Genomic DNA, 12001 nt, shown 5'->3' with positions numbered 1-12001 from the left:
AAAACCTACAATTTGTGTGTTGGCCCAGAGAAGACAAACATATGTGCCTTGGTACTTGAGCACACATAGTTCAGTGCAGCATATTCAAAAGGCACACATGCCAATTTTTCATTCTGCTAATAGCAGATGCCATGAATAAGAAGAACAAAATAAAATGAAAAAACCATGACAATCTAAATTGCTGCCTTAGTCCAACGAAGAAGAATCATTTTATTTGGGGAGCTCAAATATTACTAATTTGTATCTATTGATATCAGGGTTTATTTTAGTCTATGGTTAACCTGGTTACCATTAGCTAAGTAATTAATATAATAAATTTTTATTGAGCACTAGATATCCTTCTAGGGACTGGGAATTAATCTGTGAACCAAATGGGGCTTCTTTCTAAAGGGCAGTATTTACCCATAGAGACAAAATGGCTGATATTTAGGAAATCATATACTAGGAAACAAAAATTACCATGTTTCTAGGACTGCAAAAACAATGAAAAGAGTGAGGTTATTTCAAACTTGTTGTTATAAGTTATTCATTGTAATAGTAATTTATATAATTAGGCAGGAAAACTTGAGAGTCCTTCCTTTAAATTTAAGATAATCTGCCCTGTAAAGTTTCCTCTGACCGTCCTCTTTCTTTTGCACACCAATGACACCCCGAGCTCATGCTCACTGTAGTGTACTGGGGCACAGTCGTCCAGGGACTAGCAAAGTGGCCACTGGAGCTAGGCTGCCTGGATACAAGTCCCAGCTCTGCCACTTACCATCTGGGCAAAGTATGCAACTTCTCATCTGTAAAGTGGAGATTAAAATGGTACCTACCTCAGGATCATTGTGAGGAAGTAAATAACAACATAAGTAAAGTGCTTAGACCTGTTTTTGACAGAGTAAGCAAAACGCATGTTAAGTACTATGTGTAGGGCACACACTGTATTCATGACACTTATTTTTGTAGTTTTGTTTTCTCATTCCTTGGCTTCTGTGCCCTCTGAGAGTGTGGACTGTGTCCTGTTTATCCCACATTCTTCTACCTTCCTTCAGTATCTAGAAGAGTACCTACTATGAAGTGGAGTATATTAAACTTTTTGTAGGCATTTCTGAGGGTTTTTTAAAAAAATAATGGTATGGGAAAACATATTTTTAGATGAACAGTCACTCTAAGACTACTTCATTCTGCACCCATGGTTTTTTTTGTTTTTTTTTTTTTTTTTTTTGAGATGGAGTCTAGCTCTGTCGCCCAGGCTGGAGTGCAATGGTGCGATCTCGGCTCACAGCAACCTCTGCCTCCCGGGTTCAAGCGATTCTCCTGCCTCAGCCACCTGAGTAGCTAGGATTACAGGCATGCACCACCACACCAGGCTAACTTTTCTATTTTTAGTAGAGATGGGGTTTCTCCATGTTGGTCAGGCTGGTCTCTAACTCCCCACCTCAGGTGCTCAGCCCGCCTCAGCCTCCCAAAGTGCTGGGATTACAGGCATGAGCCATCGCGCACAGCTTCTGCACCCATGATTTTAATTCAAGGATACAGAGTGATGGAATAAAAAATCTATCTTGACTTTAATTTGATATATGTCAATTTTACTTATGTACATAACAATGATGCCAGTCAATTACTGTTCACTCAGTGGTTCTCATTGGTGATTCAGAGGAGTAGAATCAGCATCATATAAAAATTTGTGAGAAATGTAAATTATTGTACCCAACCCAGATCTACTGTATCAGAAATGTGAAGAGAGATGGCAGCAATCTGAATTTTAACATATCCTTCAAGTGACTCTGAAGCCTGCTAAAGTTTGAGAACCATGGCATTAAATAAAAGAAAGAACAGGGGCTTGGTTCTAACAATTAAACAAAAGTGGATAGACAAGAAAATTGGGGTTAACCTCATAGAGAGCTAAATAAAACTGCAAAGTGTACAAATGAGTGGACTTTCTCTCCATTCTGTTCACAGTTTCTGTAAAAAAACTTCCCTCTTCTGTCATGGTTTATATATTTTAAAATACATTTTCAATAGAGTAAATGGAAAAGACTGTAAGAGAAGTGAAAATTATGTGTATTATATTTGCCCCATGTCTTTTTACATTTTATGAAGGTATGATTGACAAATAAAAATTATATATATTTAGTGTGTACAATGTGATTATTTTGATATATGTTGTTGGGAGCAGGCCAAGTATAAATAAACTGAATGTTGTAGTTCAGGGACAAAGCTTAACATTATGGATAAAATAAAACACAGACATAAACAAATATATTCAACTATATCCCTTTTACAATGAGCATATTTTGAAACACAAGGAAAGTTTGAAAGTAAATGGAGAAAAAAAGACATAATTGTGCATATAGTAGCTATATATCAAGAAAGCTGAGGTAGCTATAATAATATTTGACAAAAAAATTAAGGCAAAAACCATTACTAGAATTAGAAGGTCACACTTTCATGATTTTTATGAGGAAGACATAGTTAAACATTTTATGTGTCTAAAAATATAGACTCAAAATATATAACGCATAAAAAGGAAGGGAAGGAATTTGAGGATAAACAAAATCATTATCTTAGTGGCTAATTTTAACTTGCTTCTCACTGTGGTAGAATAAGGAGATTCAAAATTAATAATGCCACAGAATATTTGAATAAAGCAAGTTTAATATAAAGAAATATGTAAAACATTGTACCTGACAACTGAAGAATGATATTTTTTCTTGTACATAAGAAATGTTTATTTGGAAGAACTGATCGTATGTTGAACTTAAAGCAAGGGTCAATAAATTTCCAAGATGTAAAAAAGTATATAAATGGACAATTATAAAAGATACCATTAGAACAACAGCACAGACCTTTGTAAATATCAGATGAAAGCAAAACATTAGTCAAATTAGTAAGTATAGATTAAATCATCTACTTTAAAAATATTTTAAAATTGCAATCCTAACTAAAGCCCACATCATGCTAACTTCCAAATACGCTTTTTACAAACCAAATTGAAAATTACAAGCTAAACAATATTTATAATAATTTATTTCTTAGAGAAATATAAAACCTTAATAGCATTTTTAGAAAAACAGTATTGTTAGAATAATATTTCAACTAAACATCCATTATATTCCTACAAAAGTAATTTCCATTTGCATCTTGTAGATAATGATCACGAGGAAGATAATTTCTTATAGGCAACCAGGTGTCATGGGTAGATAGAGGTCATGCTTATTTTTCAGATTTCTGTTATTGTCAAAAGTTTGTTCTGTAAGAATGTATGAATAATTCTCATCTTTCCAGGTCACCTTTTCAGCTTCCAAGATGACTCAAGTCAGAAACTGATACTTAGCCAGATAGGAATGGTGTAAAAGTGGCTGGAGATGGGCTGGGCGCAGTGGCTCACGCCTGTAATCCCAGAACTCTGGGAGGCCGAGGTGGGCAGATTACGAGGTCAGGAAATCGAGACCATCCTGGCTAACACGGTGAAACCCTGTCTCTACTAAAAATACAAAAAATTAGCTGGGCGTGTTGGCGGGCGCCTGTAGTCCCAGCTACTCGGGAGGCTGAGGCAGGAGAATGGCGTGAACCCGGGAGGCAGAGCTTGCAGTGAGCCGAGATTGCGCCACTGCACTCCAGCCCGGCGACAGAGTGAGACTCCGTTTCAAAAAAAAAAAAAAAGTGTCTGGAGATAATGCAGCCAACTACTTCAGCTTTCAAGCCTTGCTTGCTTTTTATCATCTGCCTCTTGATGCTTGTGTTCTCCCACTTTTTGAGTTTTTGAGTTCTTTGCCTAATCTGTTACTTTTTTTTTGATGCATCTGCTATTCTATCCTTTGTATTTCACATGAACTTGTTCATAATTTGTCCTATAGCTTCTAGTCATGCCTTTCCCAATATTTGTGCATCTTAACTCAGTCTTATTTATCTGACACAAACTCTGGAGATGCTTAAAATAGGGAAAGGGTATACAGCAAATGAAACTGAGGTTCACTACATTGGAAAACGAGCAAAAAAGCAGTCAATTGAAATTTTACATAGACCTGTTCTACGTTTTATCTGGATAGCTCTTGTTCCTCTCCACTCATTAACATCTTGCATTGTCTCAATCAGTCTGCATTCCCATCTGTTTTTAGATATTTTGTGGCTTTATACATTTGGGGTACATAATGAATCAGAATTATAATTCTTTATCTTCCCAGGCATTTGCTCTATAAATAATACCTATTGATACTGAGTTTCATGAGAAACCAATATATCTACATTATTTTCATGGCACAAAGAATTGGGAGTACCTAGATCCGTGGGGGCACATTTCTAGCATTAATGGATGGTGTTGTGTATATCACAAGTTATTTTGTGGCTTTTTTTCACTTCTCTCTGGAGTAGGACATGACATGGTTGATAATTTTTTTCTCTCAGAAACTTTATCTCCAGTTGGCTTTTAAAAGACCTTCAGTGGCTGCTTCTTCTCAGTCTCTTTATGGAAATTTCTCTCCCAGGCCTCTAAATACAACAATGTGTAGGACTCAGACCTTTGCCCTGCTCTGTCCTCTCTGCAGAATAATCTCATTTAGGCTATGGCTCTGAATATCACATATGAGCTCCTTCCTGGGTGTTTGACTTATGTACTTAATACCAACCAATTTATTATCTTTTAATTAACATAGCCTAAGTAGAACTTTTGATCACACTGTCAAAACAGTGCCATCACACTGTCAAAACTGTTCTTGCCATAGCACCTCTATTTCAGTTAACAGCATTGATACTTATTTTATTTATATTTTTATAAACATGTCTTTAGTTACACACAGACCCGTCCTCTCTTTCCTTCATCTGCAGTCTATCAGTATGTCCCACAATCCTTACTTTCAAAGATCTACCAAGCTCAAGCAAATCTCTTCACCTCCACTGCTACCATCCAGGTGACAGCCACCTTCAAGCCTCTCCTGCCACTACTAGGACAGCCTCCCATCTGGTGTTTCTGCTTTCATTTTTACACACCATCATCTATTCTCTGCGTAACAGCAAGAGTAATATTTTCTCTTATGTAATTAGATGATATTGATGATATTAAGCAATGTGTAAAATCCTCGCATGGCTTTTCATCACTTCCTAACTCTCTATCCTCTCACTTTATTTTTCTCATAACCCTTATCACTATTTGCAATGGTCTCATTTTGTTGCTACTGTTTTGTTACTCTGTTACTCTCAATGACTTAAATAACATTTTCATGAAGAAGAACTTTCCTATACAGGCCGCCTGTTTCTGGAGCACCTAGAAGAGTGGCTCTTAGTTTGCACTTGTTACATAAATGAATGAATAAGATTGCTTAATAATCTTTCACATCAAGGTGTTTCTAATTGGGAGAAAAAACTAGGTCCACAGGCTTACCTTTTTCATCTATAATTACAGGGTCCTCTATTATTTCAGAATATGTGTTGTTATGGTAATGGAAATGGGCTGAGAGGGGATTATAAAGGCCATCGAAAAGTGGAGAAGGGCTTACCATTCCTAAATGCTTATTCCTTGAAGCTGGACTCAGGATAGCACATTGCGTATGCTTTGCAGTGTTAGGTTGCATCCTGAGGCCAAAAGATTTCTTTGACTCTGTAAGAATGTCCTGTCTTCTCTATCTATGCTCCTTGTATACTCAGGCCAGAGGTAATTCCTTGTCTGGGGAGTGATTCTAGGATGAAGAAGGCCAAATTCTCATCCTGGTATCAACCTTGTTGTTTAGTTTTTTTCCTTTTTTCTCTCCCTTCTTCTTTCCTTCCTGTTTTGTACTCACAGCCTCCAACCACAGTATGTTTGCAAGCATATCTTTTCAAACCTCACATCTGGGGAAATATAGAATCTTTGAAGAAACACTGTAAATGTGAAAAATAATAGTATAATTTTGAAAAAATAATTTTTTGGTTACTCAGGTAAAAAAAATTTGAAAGATTCAAACTGGATGTTTTATTTTATATTATTTGATTCAAACTGAAGCATCAGTTCATAAAATTAGCTTGAGAATATGCTAAAATTATTATTGGCAAGAGATGTGAAAATCTGTACTTGTGGGTTGTATTAGCAAAAAAATGGAGTGGAAAAATCTATAATTTTACAGCCAATTTACATGCCAAATCTCCGATTTAATCACTAGAAGTTTTTATAATGTCTTATGTATACATCAATCCCTAATTTAGTGTATTTACTTAATGATGATGTGTTTGTTACTAATTTGAAATGAATTTACATGACTACATTTTTCCCTACCATCTATTACTTTTCATCCCAGAAAAAATACTCTTGCCCATTTTTTTTCTTTTACATTGATTTCTTCACAGCTTCTGATTTTCTTCTCAGGTGGTTTAAAATGCAAATGGAACAGGTCCCTAAAACTTCATGCTTCGCAAAATTCATATACTGGAAAAATATCTCAAAAAGCTTTCTTATAAAATCTCCTCAGTGTTGATTTTATCTTTTCCTAAGTTTCTTTTCAGAGAGTAGTAATTCCTCACTTGCTAAAAGTCTTCCTTCTCTGTAGAGCCATGATACATTATATAATATTTGGTTCCATCCCACAAGCACCAAAGAAAGGGGCAGCCACCAATGATTTAAAAACATAATTTTTAAATAAGACTTTTGATGTTAAAAAAAACCTTAAGATAAATAGGAATAAATGTAACAAAGATTGTCAAAAGTTTTATAAAATACAATATTTTTTGAAAGATGTAAACAGATCCAAAGAAAGTATCATTTTTTTTGCCAAATTAATTTATAATTTTATTTCAATTTTATAGAGTTTTTCCTGGAAAAATGACATACTGATCTTAAATACCAGAGGACAAATAAACGAAGTGGAACAAAAATCATTTAAAGAAAATTAGTGGCCAGCTCTAATACATACCAAGATTTATTATAAAATTTAATTATATGCTCACATAAAATATCGTATTAAAGACAAGCCACTAATTAAGTACACATTTGCAAATGTGAAAAACTGATAAATAGTTACTATTTAGAATAGGTATAGTGAAAAAGAAAAAAGCATTTTCAAACTTCAATAAGAAAAGAATAACAACTAATAGAAATAAATGAAGCCTATTAAATGGAAATTCACTAAGAAAAATCAAACTTAATAAACAGAAGATGCTCAACTATGTTTGTAATTAAAATATTATTTAGAGAGTGAGATTCTTAACAGCTGTCAGACTGGCAAAAATAAATAGCTTTACAATTCTTAACATAGAAGAGATGTTGAGCAATGTCACAATACTGCTAGTGAAATTGTTAATCAGTGCAAACATTTTGGATAGAAATTTGAAAATATCTAGCACTGTAGAATATGTAGGTATCTGTTTAGAACAGAAATTTCACTGATACATAGCTCCATCCCATAGGTATCAAGGAAAGGAGCGGCCACAAATAATTTAAAAATATAATTTTTAAATAAGACTTTTGATGTTAACAAACTCATAAGATAAAGAGGAATAAGTCTAACCAGGGTTTTCAAGGTAATTGTATCTCCTGAGAAATTATTAACATATGCATAGGGTTTCATATGCAAGATTACTCATTGTAGCATTACTTGCAATGATAAAAATTTGAAAAACAACACTAGTATTTATTAGTAGAACAGATACATATTCTGTGTAATCAACCAAAATAATCCTATAGAACATTTAAAATGATGACCTAGATCTACATATATACATATACAGATATAAAGAATTTATATGGATAAAAAATAATAAGTTGAAGGAAAAAGTATGATATAATTTACATAAAATTTACAAAATTGTACAACAATATATGTTAATCATGAAAACAAATACACATAGTGAAAGGATGAAGAACACAGGAATGATTGTCAAGAAATTTAATTAAAATAATGGTTAATTTTCAAGGTGTAGAATCACAGAGCAAAATAGAGAAATTCAATTAGATCTATAATGTTTTATTTCTTAAGAAAAAAAGATCTGAAGCAAAGTGTTAAGATCTGACAAAGCTACAGGGTGTTCTTTATATTATTGTCTATATTTTTCTGCATGTTTAAATTATTTAATTACATAAAAGAGACAATCCAACGGACAGTTAGTTCTCTTCCACTGAGTTAGTAAATGATCTATGTTCTGTGAACCTAAAGATATTACCAGTCTCAGACAAGTCTTAGAGCTACAGTTACCACCACATAATGTATTGAATATCCAGTTAATGCTCCATATTTCAAAGACATATTTGGAGATAATATTCTGAGTTAATACTTAAACAATTCTGGGTGATCATCTGCTGTCCTCTTTCAGATTAAAATATTGCTACCAATTATAAATGAATATATGCTTTGACATGCTTTTCTATAAATTGGCATGGGTTCCACTGAACCAGTTCTTTCTAAGTGAAGGTAGATATTCTGGGAAAAAAACCTACTTTACTTTTTCTTAAATTAATTGCCACTTACGAAAACTGAACCGGCAACTGTAGCCCCTTTAAAAACAAGCATTTTTTTGTATAAATTTATGAGGTACAAGTGCAATTTTGTTAAATGTGTAGATTTGTAAAAAGTAAAAATAAAAACAAGCTAAGCTATATTTTTTCCTGTCCATGACAGGAGATTCTCTGCATTATCCAGGCTTTGGAAGGGCTCTGAAAAGAAGTTATGAAAATTCTTGGATCTGCTGCAGTGAGATTTATGAGACTCTGCAGCAGGCTTGAAACTCAGAATAGGTGAGAATTGCAGAGGGGCTAAAGCAATTGTGTTTGCCTAAGTGTGCTGTTCTGCGTCACCATCACACCAAGTCATTTTTTTAATGACAGCTCATAGCATGTGTGTGCATATATAAATCTACAACCAAAACAGAAGTTGCTTAAAATAATACTCATACTTGAAGTGATGCACTCTGATATTTTCTATTCGAGTACTGTATACATCAGCTCAAAATTGCCTATCATAATCTTTTATATTGACTTCACAGTTGCTGATGATTCACACACTAGAAAGTTGTTCATGAATTAGTTCTATGACTCGCGTGTTCAAAAGCCCTGTATTGCATTAATATATCAAGTTTATTTAGAAACCTGGTAAGATTCTACTGCCAGAGAGAACTTCTTTGTATGGAAAATTCTTGTCAATGGAAAGCACTAATTTTAAATCAATAATGAAGCATTACAAGGTAAGAGAACATTAAAGCAGAATGTTATTTGTTATGTATTTTCCCTCTTATTTCCACCCACCCCTATAATGCAAGAAAACATGAGTGTATTGTCTAGAGAGGAATAAAAATGACTAAGACATATTGACGTGGAATGGTATTTTACTTACTATAAATGAAGTGGCAGGAAACTAAACCCAGAATTTACCAAAATAACTCTAAATAGAGGATGCGGCAATAATAAGATTTTTTGGTTGATACAGCATTTCACTCCATACTTTTAAAGAACCATAGGTATCTGCAGGTAATTCCATGACAAATCCTTGGGGTAGGTCAATCTCAACATATACTTTATCAATTCCTTATGATTATGTTCTCTCAGAGAGACTCAATTTCTCAATTTCCCATAGCTAACATATAGAGAAATAAATAATAACTGTTTAATAAATAATAAAATAGTTCACCAAATAGAGATCTGTCCTCAGGGATAGATACCTGGGGTAACACCTGATTCATGGTTTGCTGAATTTACCTCTCAGAATGCCTCTAGTAGGTTCTTCAGCAACCCACCATTTCTCTCTCCAATTCTCTTGATTAATATATGTATAAAGGTAACTTAAACCCTATCAACTTGAACATTATGAAACACAGGTGCAAAGTCTTAAAGACTAGATATTCTGAAGCTGACATTGATCCAAGACTATTGGGTCAAGGAGGCAAGCAAAACCCTAGCTGAGTCATATGCATGTCTTTATTGCATATTCTTATTACATATATTATGTTATTTTGTATTTTAATTAGAAATTAGAGCTTAATGTTATGGAGATTCTTTGGCTCTGTTATATATAGGTTTTATAACATCTGTTATGCAGTAATACCCAGCAATAATGCTTCTGAATGAGTTATCTGTATTATACTAAACTTTTCATTTTTAGCTTTAAATTTTTTTAATTTTGTAACTTTTTTCAGATACAAAATTATCATTAAATTATAGTGATGGTTCAAAACTTTCATATACTACTATCTTTATAGCCTTTGTTAAGAGAGGGTAATATTTTTTTCTGTGTCAAAATTCAATATATGGAAGAATTATTTTGCTGGTCTATAATACACTGAAGCAATTAGGGGCTAGTAAATTTGACTGCCCATTGAAATCACCTGGGAAACTGTAACAACTACTGATGGCTGGGACCTACTCCCAGATTAATAAATTGGTATAGGGTATGGCTTGGGCATAGGATGTTTTAAAAGCTACACAGGTGATTGCAATATGCAGCCAAGTTTGAGAACAATTGCTCTAAAGTCTTGGTACCTAGTGAGAGGTCTGAGGTGTAGCAGCATCAGCTTCACCTGGAAGCTTCTTAAAAGGCAAACACTTAGAATGTACCCCAACCCTGCTGAACCAGATTCATATTTTCAGGGGCTCCAATATAACCCATCCATAGTTCTCCATCTATAAAAAAAAGGGGCCACAATTGTCTCAGCTTTTTTAGCTCTAAAATTCATATTCCACAATCTAAACAGTATACTGAGAGGCAGTTTTAATCTCATTTGGAATTCTTTACATATAAAAACAGGAGACCAAAACCATGCCATCTTCTCCATCTCCACAATTTTGGTTCCAGAAATCTAAGCAAATATAATGCTGAGGAAATGTGTAAAATTGTGTCATAATTCCATCTTCACACCATTGTATGCACTTTCTCTTGCCTAGAATTCCTTTTTCCTTTCTCTGTCTTCATTGGTTCCCTAGCTTGAATGAAGGTTATGACTAGGATCAAATCACTGAAGACAAGCGATTATAGGAGATGAGGAGATGGGTCAATTAACAAAGCCACGAGGTGAGGAGTGGCTTGTGGAACAAAAGTTCCTAATTAAGACTTTTGAAATAATTTCCAAATAGAACTAGCCTGTTACCTAGCCTGCTTTTTATTCAATTAAGTATACATTGGAACATCATTCAAGCCAGCAAATACATTTACAATAACATTAATTTCTGATGGTTGTATTAATAGATGCACCAAAATTTACATAATCAATTATCTATCTTTGGAAAATTATTTTCATTCTTTTGGCAACTATAATTATTTAAGACCTAGGTAAAATCCCACTTCCTTTTTGAAGCACACCTTGAAAAATAATGTACCCTTTATCTAAAATTCTATTGTTAATCACTACCACAAAGTTTATCTAATTGATTCTTTCTATAAATACATGTATATTATTTTTTCCAGTTAAATTATGTGTTGTATTCGTAGGTAAATAATCATATCATGTTCCTTTTCTATTCTCATCTAGTATTTAATTTTGTAGGTGAATTACATGTTGTTAAATGTATATTGGAAACAAAAATAAAATGTCGCTAATTTCACAAGAGTACTTATTCACAGCTAGCATACCATTGGCTTTTCTTCCTAACGGAACCTCACCCTTATGCAGCTTCTCACATATCTAGGTGAATCACAAGCAGTTGTGCCTTAGGACTCCTACTCTTTTCTTATTGCTGTCTTGAAGCCTTCCAGGCTGATGACAAAACTGTTTTAAATAGCACAGAAACCCTACAGAAAATAAAACCCTGCTCATTAATTTTTAATATGTCAACAGTAGACTTATCATATTCTTTAGCTTCATGTCTGTCATATTCACCATTACATGTCTACTTTAGGGTTTCACACACAGCAGGCATATAAATGAATTATAAACAGTATGTCAACAAACTATGCAGGAACAAAAAAAAAGTTCTAAAATATACTACTGACCTCACGATGACATCTGGAAATACAATTTTTCATGTATATCTCCTACATACACTTTTCTTGATATTTGTATATTTTTAACCACATATATAATACACAGTTGTTGTAGAAAATATAGATTCAATGAGGTGAAACAAGAT

At 33.8% G+C, this 12001-nt stretch overlaps 1 protein-coding gene across 2 annotated transcripts in view; it reads right to left on the bottom strand.

Annotated features, from left to right (window-relative positions):
- The window catches only part of BANK1 (B cell scaffold protein with ankyrin repeats 1), a 286645-nt gene that overhangs the window by 172786 nt on the left and 101858 nt on the right, over window positions 1-12001 (bottom strand). The gene's annotated exons all lie outside the window — the stretch shown is intronic.

Source organism: Nomascus leucogenys, chromosome 9 (assembly GCF_006542625.1).
Source record: "Nomascus leucogenys isolate Asia chromosome 9, Asia_NLE_v1, whole genome shotgun sequence".
NCBI classification, from domain to species: Eukaryota; Metazoa; Chordata; class Mammalia; order Primates; family Hylobatidae; genus Nomascus; species Nomascus leucogenys.
Note: the sequence above shows the minus strand (reverse complement) of the source record. Positions and strands in the feature narration are given on the sequence as shown.